Source organism: Gasterosteus aculeatus, chromosome X (assembly GCF_964276395.1).
Source record: "Gasterosteus aculeatus chromosome X, fGasAcu3.hap1.1, whole genome shotgun sequence".
Taxonomy (NCBI): Eukaryota; Metazoa; Chordata; class Actinopteri; order Perciformes; family Gasterosteidae; genus Gasterosteus; species Gasterosteus aculeatus.
In genome coordinates this window covers 7,872,700-7,887,051 of record NC_135698.1, presented here as the reverse complement: position 1 = coordinate 7,887,051, position 14,352 = coordinate 7,872,700, and the positions used below count along the sequence as shown (strand labels likewise).

General features: G+C 45.1%; 1 protein-coding gene across 2 annotated transcripts in view; it reads right to left on the bottom strand.

Moving 5' to 3' along the window:
• LOC120809357 (ankyrin repeat- and BTB/POZ domain-containing protein 3-A) overlaps positions 1-14,352 on the bottom strand; it is a 54,867-nt gene that overhangs the window by 19,964 nt on the left and 20,551 nt on the right. The gene's annotated exons all lie outside the window — the stretch shown is intronic.

The window sequence follows — 14,352 nt, the reverse complement described above, 5'->3', positions numbered from 1 at the left end:
AACTGTGTGACAAAACCAGGACAGCAAAATAGGTCCGAGATATTTATCAAGTCATAAATCTACAGAGCAGCAGCCGAACGCCTGTATCACCATCAGCCACTTTCAACCTGCACATCTGTAATCAAGCGCAGGATCCCATCACAATGGGCCCTCTTTGGCCAGCTGTTTGGCAAACTCCAGCAAACCCACCGTGAGCCATTTAAAAGCAGCTGGAGGGCCACACGGGCCCCTTCCTCGCTCCCACTTTTCTTCTTAAACCATCACGTGCCAAAGTAAATAGCCGGCTTACGGCGCGAACACGTGATTCGCCGCCCACGTCTTTTGATGTGATTTGGTCCAACGTTGCATTTTTCAATTTAACCTTGTCAACCTTCAACCCCCGTCATCGGAATTTTGCCTGTCCGCCGGGGGCGGCTCCTGCCGCGGCAGTAACCTGCGCTGCCAGCATGTGTCGTAGGGCTGCATGGGGGGCGGGGGGGGGGGGATGGTGAATAGACGCCTTTGACAATACTTAAAAAAACCTCTCTGTTTCATTTGAGCTTCGCTGTGCGGCTCCTTAACCTTGGTTGAGAGGAATTACAGGACCGGCTGACAGGGAAGTGGAATGCTCCGAGGACGCACTGAGGCAAGGTGACTCACTGGCTCTCTGGCGAGCTAATGCGACGCACTGTCTACCCTCAGGGAAGAGCTGATGGAGCTCTTACATGCTGCCGACTGCCCGTGTGTGCTTGCGTGATGGCTTTCACTATCCCCTTTGCAATTGTCACTGCACCAGAAATCTCTCTGCAAATGTGTTGGTTTCAGACCGAACAAGACGAGTGGACGAGTCCTGTTTGCCATGCGGCAGCTATTCGGCCTCGCTCAGGAGAGGAGGCTGAATGATGCTCAGCTGAAAAAGAAGTGATGAGTTCAAAGGTTCCCTTTAAGATGTCACCAGAAGCGCCGTAGTCATGTTGTGAGAAAAGTGCATCGGCAAACACGTATTCCTCCAGCCAAAATATGACCCAAAGTACAAATGTCTCCCTTTCAGAATGTGGCACTAGCAAACAAAGTTGTGTAGGCAGGCTTCTGCAGATCCACTGTGACGTGCCTCAGTGTCGGCTGCAGCAGTGGGACAGGAACTCCGACCTCCATGTGGCTCCAACCCTGCACTTAAATCTATTTTGGAGGCACCGGGGCCCACGGAGAAGCACGCTTCCTTAAACACACTGCATATTGTGCCCAATAAACTGTTGTATATGCTTTTGGAAACACGTCTCTCGCCTGCTCAGTGTAACGAACTGGTGTTGTCCTTTTGTTTAGATTTAGTAATTTACCTTATTCATAGATTTCTTTCTTTTCCCTGGGTGATTTCTCCCAGGGTGGCGTTGCTGGTTTCCTTTAGTTTCTTTCTTTTTCCCCTAGTTAAAAACATAGATTATTGGGGTAGTTCCTACCCCACCTCACGCTTTGGCTTTGGGTTTAACCGACAGACAACAAACGGGGTCAGTAGAGTCGAGTCAAGTTCCGATCCGGCACATATACTTTTCTATTTACTGTACAAACAGGTACACCAAGGAAATACAATTGAGATGGAACTGCCCACTCGAGACGACACAACAAGATAGAAACTCACTTCAAGCGGTGCCATCGAACATGAGATAATGAGTCTTCTTGGAGCACCATTGTGGCTCTAAAGGGTTAATCATGTCGCCACTGAACCTGGATCCCAGCAGCACTGCCCCACGCGAGGCTCCGGCTCTGTTCTGCCAGGCCAGATGGCGACCATATGTAAGCCAGTGATCATAGTGGGATGGAAGGCGGCAAGCAGAGTAGTGGCGTGTGCTTGAGACGTGTTAGAAATGCCTCTCCCTCTCCGAGCGGCCGAGTCATTCATTCTAAATAATCTTTACCACGTGTGCCGTTGTAGAAATACAGGTGTGAATGTGACACAATATTTGTTGTTCTTATGACTGGCAAATAATCTCCAGAGTTACTGTCTCAGTTTGGGCTCCCAGCTGACCACAAGTCTTTAATGGGTTAACCTTGTTAACATATCATGCAAAATTACGTGTGATGCAGGGATCCTTTATTGACAATGTTGTGTATCCGAGCATGACCTCTGACCTCCACGCAGTGGTCGGAGGCCATGCTCGGACACGCAACATTGTTTCTTCTGGCTGATGGGGAGTCCGACATCTTGTTCAAGGTCACCACGCTGAGGTTCCACACGGGACGCGTCCACAATCCGTCTAATCATTTGTTCGCCCCGTGTTCAGTCGTTATGAATAATGATGAGTCAGGTGGGACCTTGTGTTGGATTACATTGTCTTGACTCAATCCACGACTCCTCGTTGACATTCCTTGAAGCAATTGTCCATGCGACAAAATGAGCTCACAGCCTGACTAAGTCCCACCCCCGTCTTCGTCCTCTGTTGGCGGCACTTTCATCAGCAGCCAAGGGACCATCTACGAGATTGATTCCTACAGCTGTATTACTCAATATTTCTGTATTTGCTGGACGCTAGTCACTCATCATCGACACACACGTTTACCAACTAAGTGGTGAACACAGTGGAGCATTTATCAGCTAACGAGAAACCTATTTGCATCAGAGATTGATGAATACCCAAACAAAAGATATGTCTCTGTTGTGTCTTTCTGTCCTCAGGTGGCTAAAACGATTCCAAAATACAACTGTTTTGCAATATTTTTCCAATTTACTTTTTTTTAATCGAAAAATTGGTAGAAAAAACAAAAATGGGTCATTTCAAATTCATTGAATAAAAAATAAATCTTATGACAGCACTAATACCTAATAATAATATTTGTTTACAGTTGCACAGATTGGTCCTTTAACTATAACGATCATACTGCTTCATCTATAATAAAATCAAATTCAGAACGTATCAGATTAGCAATCTCTGCTTAAAGAGACTAAAGATAATAGAGAGACACTAAAGAGATGAGAGGTCAGCTAAGTCGACGCTGTGGCCGATGACACAACGGCAGGCAGCTCTGGAATGGCAACACGCAGAAACTAACACACATGTGACGTACATACCACACAAGTCGTCAACACACAACAGACCATCCACTCAAAAACACGTGCACTTAGAGGGACAACTTGTTAAGGGTTGACCGACGCATAACAAGGGCACGACTCAGATTACGCAATCTCCTCCAATCAGAGGGAAAGCAGCCCTCCTGCAGGCTGTGTGTTATTCCACTCTGAGGTAGCAGCTCTTTCACTATTATTTCTCTCTTTTCATCTCACTACTTCTGTCAAGGGTAATAAGTCCCTGTGTAATATCCATGAGTCGAACGCTTCCCGCAGGACGCTTTCCAGACAATACTGGCAATCAGCAGCAGCAGCAGCAGGGAAAAATCTGAAGCCGCTGAGCCGTAATCGCTCTGCTCACCCTGCACTACCTCTCCGTGAGCTACGGTATTTTCCTCCTCAATTATCTCATAAGATTTGATACGAGGAGGGAAAAGAGAGCAAAAGTGGGTTTGTGGCATCACAGCCTAATCAAGGAGGGAGTCGCCGTGAGTTACGGTGATTTGATGAAAAGCCCCTGAACTTTTGAGAAAGCCGACACAACGATTCTGCTAAATGTGGGGAAGGAAAGATGTTGTGAAAAGTGCTCACCTCTGTCACCCAGACGACTGAGCGAGTTGCTGCGTGAGGAGGTTTTTCCCTCTGGGTCATTTTGAAGAGGTGACATCACATCCGAGGTGCTGGTACCACTCAGGGCTTTTAATTGAATACGGACATAAAAATTTCCCAGCGTGTGCACATTTTTCTTTTACATCTGCTCGCTCCTACATGTGTGTGTGTATGTTTTCCCAAGAATTAATGCACTACTAATGGTGTTAAACTTCTGTTTTGATAAATACATATTTCTGTGCTTTCATACTTCATCCTTCCTGACCACCGGAGGCCGTGTCAAGCACTAGGATGCATAGAACAGTAGCTGCATTCGTCACTTTCGATTTTAAACCTGCTGCAACAACTACACAATTGCCACACAAAAAAGAGAATAACAACTCTTGAGGAAACGTGCTGGGAACGAAACATTTGCAATGAAGGAAAAAGAGGACGGAGGGAACACGACACACAAAGTGCTGCATGTGAGGAGCGATGGGGACAGGATTTGTAATGCGCAGCACGGCCTTTTCAGCAAAGGTGGATTTAAAATGACTTAATCTCAAAATGATACAGCAAACAACCAGGGAATGTTCAAGGAATCCCACAACTAAAAAAACACTCACAAATGTATCTATTATTGAAACATACCAGTCAGCCAAAAAGCTGCAGTTACATTCCTTCATTACCAGCTACTTTAGTTTAATTTGAATGGAGAGAGGACTGAAAAAAGCCTGTTTATGACTACGTTTCAATCTTTTTGTCGACAGGACTGACATGTTTTGTTGACGGTAGGAATAATATGGAGTAAGCCAGATTTATTTATTTCCTTCTATGATCCTTTCCATTATGTCTCAGATGGTGCACACACACACACATTCACACATGAAAGCTACCCTATGCGTGATATCCAATCAGTACAGTGTTCTGCGCCTGCTCCTCCCAAGAGTCTCAAATCTGCAAACTGGCAGAAATAATGTGATAACGGCTGCTACTCCAGCAAACAGGCCGCGTTCTCCTGCCTCCCTTTTGGGCCACATCGGGCCCAAGCCCCACTCTCTACGTCCTCGTTGGCTTTCTAAGTGCTGGTATGTTGAATTTTCAGTGGGCGGACAAATTAGTTATGAGTCGCCTGCATGATGAACACAATACACAGTGTGGAGGTACAAAGCTCTGCTACTGTTCTCCTGCAACAAGAATAAAACAAGTTGTACGGTTGTGAATTCAGTTCGATGTGTAGATTTCTTGTACTTGCGTCTTATTGTTGAGCTTGTACTCATGGTTCTGAAAAGCCCCCTTTTGAAAAAACCAAACTTTATAAAGCAGAACAGCTCATGCTGGAAGCAGTTGCTGTAACAGTGTGAGGGGAACACTCCCTAATTCATGATTCATTACTCACCCTTGTGTGTTTCAGGATGGCAGACTAGCGATTTATGATGCATGGAGGGTCCCAATTGCTCCGTAATTATTTAACTCAACTCGCGTAATCTATCATCCTGACTTTGCAAAGTGGCCCGCCTGCAGCGCAGACGGCGACTGGAAGTAGGCCATGCCTGGTAGAGAGTGATGAGGCCCGGGGCCCTCGTGCCGCTCCCTGTTGCTTCCAACCTACAGCGGCACCCCCTCAGGGGGCGCGACCCGCAATGCCAAGGGCCTCCGTTGGCAAACATCCCTGTCACTTTGATAGTGCGTGAGAGCGCTGGTATCGGAAATACGATTAGTACATTTAGAAACGGCGCTCAACACCCTTAGGGGAGGATCTTTGGTCGGCTCGAAAGAATTGCTCCAATCCAAAAGTGGAAAACTCGAAGTCCTCTTTGTTAGGCTTGGGAATGAACAATTGCTCTCATACTTACCGGCCAAACTGTAATTACGCGACTTGCAATATCAGTCATGGATGCTCATTTTTAAAAACAAAACCAAAAGTACCGCATCACCTTAAATCCATTAAACGTACAAGACAGAATCATAGTAGCTAACGTCACACCTTCCTCGGTCATATGCATGCAAAAGCACAAGGTTTCAAACAAGACGGGTGCTCCTAAAGTGGGACTGTTAATGCAGGTGAAAAATGTCCCACAGCATAATGCAGACCCACGTCCGTTGACAGAACACGCAAACCGAGCCAAAGCAAATATTGAAAGTATCGTATTTTTTCGGTGCCCATCCCGCACCGACCGACTGCAGTCAGCTGCAGGGAGCGGGTACGCAGGCCGGGTCTCCCACACATGTTTTCCACCCCGTCTCCACCCCGAAGGCCCCACTGCGTCTGCTGTGAGGAACATGCAGGGTGAAGGAGGCTGACCGGCAGGCAGCAGTCACTCCAAATCCAAACACACAGGCATGGAGCAGGAATATGCATGCACGCCGGGCACACGCGCGCACACACACACACACAGTTTCCTCAGTTCCTGCTTCACTCTGCAGAGTGGGAGTTGTACGCGCTGCACGCCAGGAAATTAAATGCAAGAAGGGAGTCATTGTTGAAACGGCCAAGTGGTGATCAACTCAGCTCAGTTCCTGAGGTGGGGTTCACTTAAAAGTCGAAAGCAGCAGAACCAGGATACTCAATCCTTTCAAAGACACCGGCAGTGTGCTGCTCAAATAGAGAACTTCAGAGGTTTTCTGACCTCACACTCGTGGCTTGTTCTGAAACTTTTTCTAAGTGAATTAAATCGACCCAGCACAATAAATCGAGGAACTAGCGTTTCCCTCTCCATCGTGTGTCTGCTGCTGTTCCCTTAATGACCATCCATCCTTCACCATTAAAATGCTAAATAGGCTGCTCCACCCCAGCATTTCCCATCACACTGTTGTTTTCCATATCCCTCCAAATCCCATGGAGCGGATTATCAGTCCATCAACACCAGATCGCTCATGCTCAACTAATTAATGGTAGTTAATGGTGGCTAGTTCCCAGGCCGCCGCGGGCACAATGGAGTCCAGAGCTAATGCTGGCTGAGCTCATCCCCGCAACGTCCAGGCAGCCACGAGTTGCTTGGTCGCTTGATCTGCCCGTCATCTGCACATCGTAATGCACTCGGTCACTTAGGCAGAGCAAAATATAACAATTCCAATACTATGCAATTATCATTAAACTATCCAGCGTCACTGATGATAATTCATTTAATTATAGATAACAGTTAACAGCTTAAAATGGACGCACAACCTTTAGACAGTGGTATTAAATTATTACCAGTCAATAGTTTGGCTTTAATAGAAAATGTTTTATAGTTCCTCCACCACCAACATTCCCACCAAGAGAAAATGAAGCCAGACGGCATTGGCCTAGAGTTTCCAAATCATTCAATTCAGTCCTGAACTACACAAGTAAAAACATCCGTGAAATACATGCATGCACAAGTAACTGTCAAACAAGACTATTTTAAAATAATCACTGTGGTTCTAAAGCAGAGCGTGGATTTGATTAGCTGTGTTTTATGACAGCAACGTTATCAGTGCTATGGGTTGATTAAATTCATACACTGGGTAAATGCACTCGTCACTCAAAACCAGAAACCCCATTCACCACCTTTTTTTTGCTTTAGTTGCTTATGTTGAAGAATAGTCCGGTTGAAACGTTTTGTCCAGCATTCATTCATTCATACATTTGTTAGTTATACTCGTTCCTCTTTGAGGTTTTTACGGCGGATCACTGCCACCTTCAGGTTTTAGCCTCAGCATCCATTCTTAATGCTATTATATTATTACATCCAGCGGTCATGTGACTCAGGCGGGCTTTATGAAGCACCCAGCGGCAAAAGGCAGTGAGTGGAAGTCGGGTACACTGCGGACGACAAGCTGGACTCAATAATAAGCGCCGCCCCACTGCTTGTTTATTCAAAGTTTATTGACATTGAAATTGTCCAAATTGCATACTGTGTGCGTGCATTAACACCTGTCATTAAACAGTATAATTTATCCTCCTCCAAACAAAGGCTTTGCATGACGTATTAGCCATTGTTTCAAAGTTGGTGTAGTGTTCATTTGTTTAGCAAACGTTCTTATGGCCTCCTTCATCCACTTGAGGGCAACATCTATGGTCCAGAAGGTAGCGAGACATAAGCAAAGTACAGAGCATTTCAGTGGAGATTAGCACAAGATTACCAGTGACCGACGGTATGGAATGCATGACGCGTTGGCTGACTGCTGCACAAACACTTTATAGGCTCTTAATGGCACTGAACAGGGAAACTCCATGAAAATGCAATGACTCATACGCCTTGTGTCAGGCTTAAAGGTGTTTTTTTCCAAAACGAAAGCAGCGGCCTGTCACAGTGGACTTTAATATTGTCAACAGTCTTGTGGTAAAAAGGTCTCGTACCCTCGTATCAATGGGTTGCGATCTTTGCTTGTGTTATTGTTGCTTTGCTCATAATGATTTTTGGTCATGATGATGTTTGGGTAACTTGAGTGTCCTTAAACCATTAAACGGTCTCTTTGGTTTTCACAATAAACACTTATTTGCATTATATAACGCTAACTTGGCTGCATTACAGTTTTCTTAAAACATTCAGCAGCCGTTTTCCGATGAGAGGGGACATCGAGGTCAGACATCTGTGTCACTAAACTTATGGTCTTTATTGTTTTTCTTTTCGTTTTCTACGACAATGCCCCCCCCCCCCCACTTTTGGAACGCACCCATGAGTGGCCCTTCTGTGCACGCCGGGTTAGTGAGCGTGCAGCGGAGAGATGAAGTCCCTCCGAGCGGCCTCTTTAAGCACGGATGTGTTTTCTGCCATGCTAGCGTTCAGCCAGCACGTCGCCACCGAAGGTCGCTAATCGTCCTTTGGCTCCTTTTTTTTGTTTTGTTTACCATAATATGATGGAATCTCTTCACGCCATGTCACATTAGCTACCCCTTAGTTGTCCGTGCAGGGTCACGTGGTGCTCTCACTCCCGCAGCCGTGTCGACGCGAAGGATATGAGCGATAGCGACGCAGCCGTTGAACACGTCACGGGCCCTAAAACCAGATTTCTCCATCTTATCGATGGACGGCATCAAATCATCGAGCCATCAGTCAGTGCAACGTCCACAAAGCGGCCATCGGCGTCGAACCGGAACAAAAGCCTTGAAACTATGCGACAGTATGATGCGGAAGGCCACAGAGAAATAAGAAAAATCAAGTGGAGTCCTTTTTAATAAAATAACAGCAAGGACCAAGCTACTTAGCATTCAACACAATTAGATCCACTGTAGAGTAACAGAGAACACATTCGGTCTCCCTCTATAAATTATGCCTGATATTAAAAACCCAGATTTAGAAACTGCAACCACCAGGCGCCACAACAGTGACTCCATCCCAATCACAAGCCGCTACACTTCCTCAACAGCTTATTTTTTCTTTTCTTAGCTCTCATCCTGAACCTCAGCAGGGACCCGTCCAGCCCAAAGTGATTGATGTGGAAAGAAAACAAAGAAGACGGGGTGGGGGGGGCAGAGGGGGAGATGTGTCCTCAACAGCAGTGTGTTTAAATCCACTGATGGAGTTGCCTCGAAAACAAATTACAATGAGTGCTGCACACGGAAATAACTAAAATCTAATATTGCACCTTTTAAGATCTTATCTTTGACGGTATCATGCGAGTTGCTGTTTGGCAGAGTTTGCGAGTCCTGGTATTATACAAACACACAAAAAGTGTGAGAGACGTCTCACTGATGCATCATGACATTGTTGTTTTCACGAGAAACCTCCACGACACAATAATCAAGTGCCGATAATGTGAAGCCATCACTTCATACGTTCCTTAAGCCATGCAAAGTGCAACACGCTAACCCCCCAAATCCCACCGAAATGCATAGTTGATGAAAACCTGGCCTGTTCTTGCACAAGTCACATATAGACATATTCTGGCCCAGTGCAGCAGCAACAAGTGAGAGGCAATAACGTGTTAGCTCACAGGAAGAACAATATTACTTTTGTAATGAAAATGAGCGCAGTGCATTTTGGGTTTTGGTCAGACAGCTCAGCAGGTTGTCTGTTTCCGAGGCGCTTGATGGGAGGATGCAGCAGGTGAGGCGTACAGCAGGGAAATGCTCGGGTTTACTGAGTTGGCAGCGGAGGTGAAGCGGCAGGGCCCGAACTCTTTGCAACAGCACCTATGGATGACCTAGAAACTCCAGAGCGGAGGTCAAAGCAGATGATGTGTGTGCCGTGGGAGGCCTTTGAGGTTTAAGAGGTAGAAGAACTTGACTTAAGAGATTATAGAGAAAAACGGGTTTGTTTAAAAGACCAGCATTTGGGTTTAATTATGTCTCTGTGGATATTTTCCACCTGTGATAATCAATACCTGTGTTTGAGTCTAGACATTGTAACTTAGGGATTTTGAGCATTCGGATGAAGCTGGGGATCTGATATCGTCAACAGGAGGAGTTAACTTGTTAGCTTTGGTCTAATTGAGTTACTACCTGAGCCTTATATCTTCTTGTGAATTATCCTGTATTCTTTTGCATCTTAATTCTGCATTTTAACACAGATATATGGCACAAGTGAGGATTTTAAATTATCACCTCCCTATTTGCAGCATTTACTGCCTGGTAAAATCAATGGTGTTCATGCAGTGATTAATACCTCACCTCATCCAAAACAAGATGCTCCTGTGTGCTGAAATATAGAGCTATTCTTTGTGAGAATGAAGTTTTCCACCCTCCACCCACTCACCCTTAAAAACAGATGCTGCCATACGTCGTTGACAAACAGACCCCCTTGCAGAGAAAACAAAACATATTGATTAAGTGCTTACAGTGACATCTTGGACAGAAAGGAGCCCCACAATTAAGGGTGATCGTGCAAATTCATTGATGGAAATTCCCCTGCCACCTTGTATACTTTGCCTCGATATAGTGCAGACTACCAATATTTCTCTTTAAAAAAAACGTAAAGGCTCACTTAGAAATGGCAGAACGAAAGAAACAACAAGAATTTTACATTTTTCTTTCAGGAAATGCTCAAAGAAATGATGCTCAAGCTGAATTATACATTACTTGAATCATATTTGGATAATTTCATACTTTGTCATCAATTTTAAATTCTGGTTGCCATTTACACTTTTAAGATAACCGATGCCGATCAGTTGTATACAGTACGTAATCGTGGCGATCGATCGAGGGTGTACATTATCAACAAGCTATTACTAATAACTATTATCGAAATATAAGGAATGATCAAGATCTTATGTAGTTTCTGTTTCATCATTCGGGGCAGCAATTTAGGATGCGTGCATTACAGCTTCCCCCAAATGGTATATTAGTGATTTTGTTTAATTAATCGAGGAGGTAAAAAAAAGTTAAATTTGAACCTTTAAATGTCTGAGCCACTTTGTTTTTAATTACCTTTAGATTTTGCTGAAATGAGAAAACTATATACGACCCTGCACCTACACACACACGCACGCACACACAGAGGAAATGTAATCCTCGCTATGCAAAACAACAAACTCCTGCATAATAATTACACAGTTAATCATCCAGCAGTGAAACTAAAATGACAAAACATCATCAAAGGCAGTGGTGTCGTGAAAGGTGCCTGACCATTATCTGCCTTATTGCCGTCGGGCTCAAATGATCAATGAACTGAATTTTAGATGCAACATTAAATGTGCAGAAACAACGTGCCAGTGTCTGGTCCTGAAGGACTCATTTTAACGTAATTATAAACTGTGTATTTTGAGTATTGGGAATAAAGTTAGCGGGGCAATCGCAGGTGGATGGTTTATTGCGTTGGCCCTGTCCAGCACTTGCGAATGGAAAAGGAAGGCGGTGAAACATGGCAGCCGGTGGCACACCGGCGTCACTCTGCGCCTGCTGGGAGTTTCCATTTGCCAGGTCATTTTTATTTGCCAATCCCTGGCGAGTCATTGATATCGTCCCCGAAGGGAGGGTGACGATCCCTTTATTTAATATAAAACAGAAGAAAACTGCCGATAATGTCACCTGACTGGAGGGCCGAGAGGATTTTCCTGAGCAGAAAATAACACCACGTGTTTATGCTGTCGTCCCATCGGTCACGGCAACCTCCTGAACGACAGGTAATTCGACTCCGCAGAAGACGTCTCTGCACCAGACGGCAACCACACTCCATGAGGAGTGTCTTGTGTTTGAGTGCGCACACATGCACAAACCGAAACAAGATCTGTGTGTGTGTGTTTTTCTCCTGTAGCCCCGGTGATACTAATAATTTGTGAATTATTCACTCCACAACCGGACGACAGTGACTCGACGGTGACTCAAAGCGATGTGCTGCTGTACATTAAGTTGTGCGACACACACTTTTTGTATGAGCTCACTCACTCAGCCACAAATCATTCGTGGTTAGCGAGAAAATCTTGGCTGGGTTCACCGCACATGCAACGGTGCGGTAAACGTTTTTATATTAAATGCAGAGCTCTCGGAGACAGCTGTCTGGAAGAAACGCCACTCAGGTGTCGTAGGAAAAAGTAATCTGATCTCATGCACCGTGTATCCAGCTATATTATCATGTGATCCAATATATATGGCTCAATATATTATTCTGAGTGTATTAGAGGTGAATACGGTTCCCTCTTCTTCACAATACCAAATCATTTCTGTACAATTTATTTTGACTAAAACCTAGGAATTATTTATTATTATGTTGATTTATGTGTATGGCCTACTGTAGAACAATGTGCTGAAACTCAAAAGTACTGCAATTCAGGGTTAGAATAATGAAATGAATCCAGAAGAATTGCAACGTTTTTCTTTCTTTTCTGGCAAAAGGTGTTTGAAATGGCCTCGTACTCTGTACCCACTCTAGCGGTGACTCATACCTATCTATCGTTACAAGAAGCACTGGATGACCAATGATGTACCGTTTGAAAGAAGAAAGCCAGCGAGGAGTGATGAAGAGTTGGGTGGTTGGGGGAGTGGGTGGAGGAAAGCAGGAGAGAAAAACAATAAGAACAGGGAGACAGTGATATACAGTCAATAGACTCGAGGGGCTCTGGGACGTTCACTTCTCCTGTCATCAAATATTGTGGAGATGCAACCTGCCAAGATGTGACTCAATTGATCACCCAATTGCAAGAAGGCTTCTGCTTCCTCTTCCGGAGACAAAAATACAATCTGAACACTGGAGCTGGATGCCGAGCGGGACTGCAGAAGCCTGCAGGAGCGTGTGAAACACAATGGTTCCCCATCAGCTCCAGGTCAGCAACTTTTACGGGACGAAAATAGGCCTTTTGTTGTCGACCCCACTGTAATCAGTGCTGAAGAGCGAACATTACACCTCATCAAGCTCTTATCCCCAATTTAGCGTCACTTATGTTTAGTCGACTTGGGGCTAGACAAGGCCCGAAAATAAGCACAAACGCCACGGAGGGAGCCTTGAAAAGTCTTCGGAGAGCATCGCGACGTTCTGTTGTCCTACAGAAAGCAACGACCACGGCTGAGCACACATCCTTCAGGGTGTCGACACCGGAAAAGCCGCGATGACATCAATAGCCGGAGGCTGTCCTATAAGACAACGGGCCTGCAGCCGTTCAGTTAAGGGCTCCAAGATTGGGAGAGCTCCACCCGTCCTAATGTTGCCTAGAGGAACTGAATATGGCCTCAACCGGCTGCCTCACTCATCCGGAACATTGCACTGATTAAGCAGAAACGTCCATAGACATAATTGTTGTTACATGAAACTGTCAGAGAGGAGAGGGAGCGAGGGCAGCAGAGTAAATTGTTGGATTGACTTTACACGAGTGGGAAGCAATAAAGTTCCCCACCACACAAACTAATGACTACAATATGCGAAGGCTCAGGCTTGTCCTCCCTCTCGTCCCTCCCACTCTTTTTTTCTTCCTGTCCTGCTCCTTTTCAAAAGGGCCTTGAGAAAAAAACAAACTTGTGATTCATATCAAAGGACGCAAAATATTTCTGTATGAACCATTTTGAATTTGATCCAAACTTTCCAGCAGCACCAATGTCAATGTTCCTGTTATGTCAAAGACAACATCTATTATGCTAACGAAGATTAAAACTGCTCTGACCGTCCGATTTCATCAATCCAATTAAGTGAGTGGTTTGTCTAAATTTCCCGGCCGGGACAATAATATCTGATGCCGGCCATTATACCCGCCAGGCCTCATCCGCCGCGTGCAGAGCTGTAAGGACATAAAGCAATACTATTATCAAAGCAGGACTTATGCAACAAACAACCAGAGGGCAGAGTGAACAGGTTCAAAGGTCAGCGCGTTGACTCTCTTTGTAGGTGTGCAGGGTTTCCGACCCTCGGGTGTCGAAGGCCATAAAAAGCAGCTCCTGCCTTAAATCAAACATAAAAGGGAAAAGGTGCTGCAGGTTTGCTGCAGCAAGTGTTAAAAACAGGTGGGAATGTTCACCTTCTCAAAAGGTCGCACCTGATCATCATAATCAGGGGCATTTTGCATAATGTGTGAGAATAAAGCTCTCCTCGTCCTCGTGTGTTGTGATCGTAGTCATCACATACTGAACACTGGGTCAAAGCACGCCGTTACCATTGCATATACATTTGGCTTTGTATGCCTTATTCATGGCGTGTTTGACAGAGAAAGGGGACAGCGTGCAGGAGAAGGCCGCAAGTTGGATATGAAGATGGGCTGGATACATGTGTATAAATGACTATTTACAGTATATACAATGCACACTTAATTATTGTCTACTATAGCCGAGTACATCTCAGCACATCACCACACACACGTTACACCATCTACTTGCCTGAAATAGTAATCATTTTTAC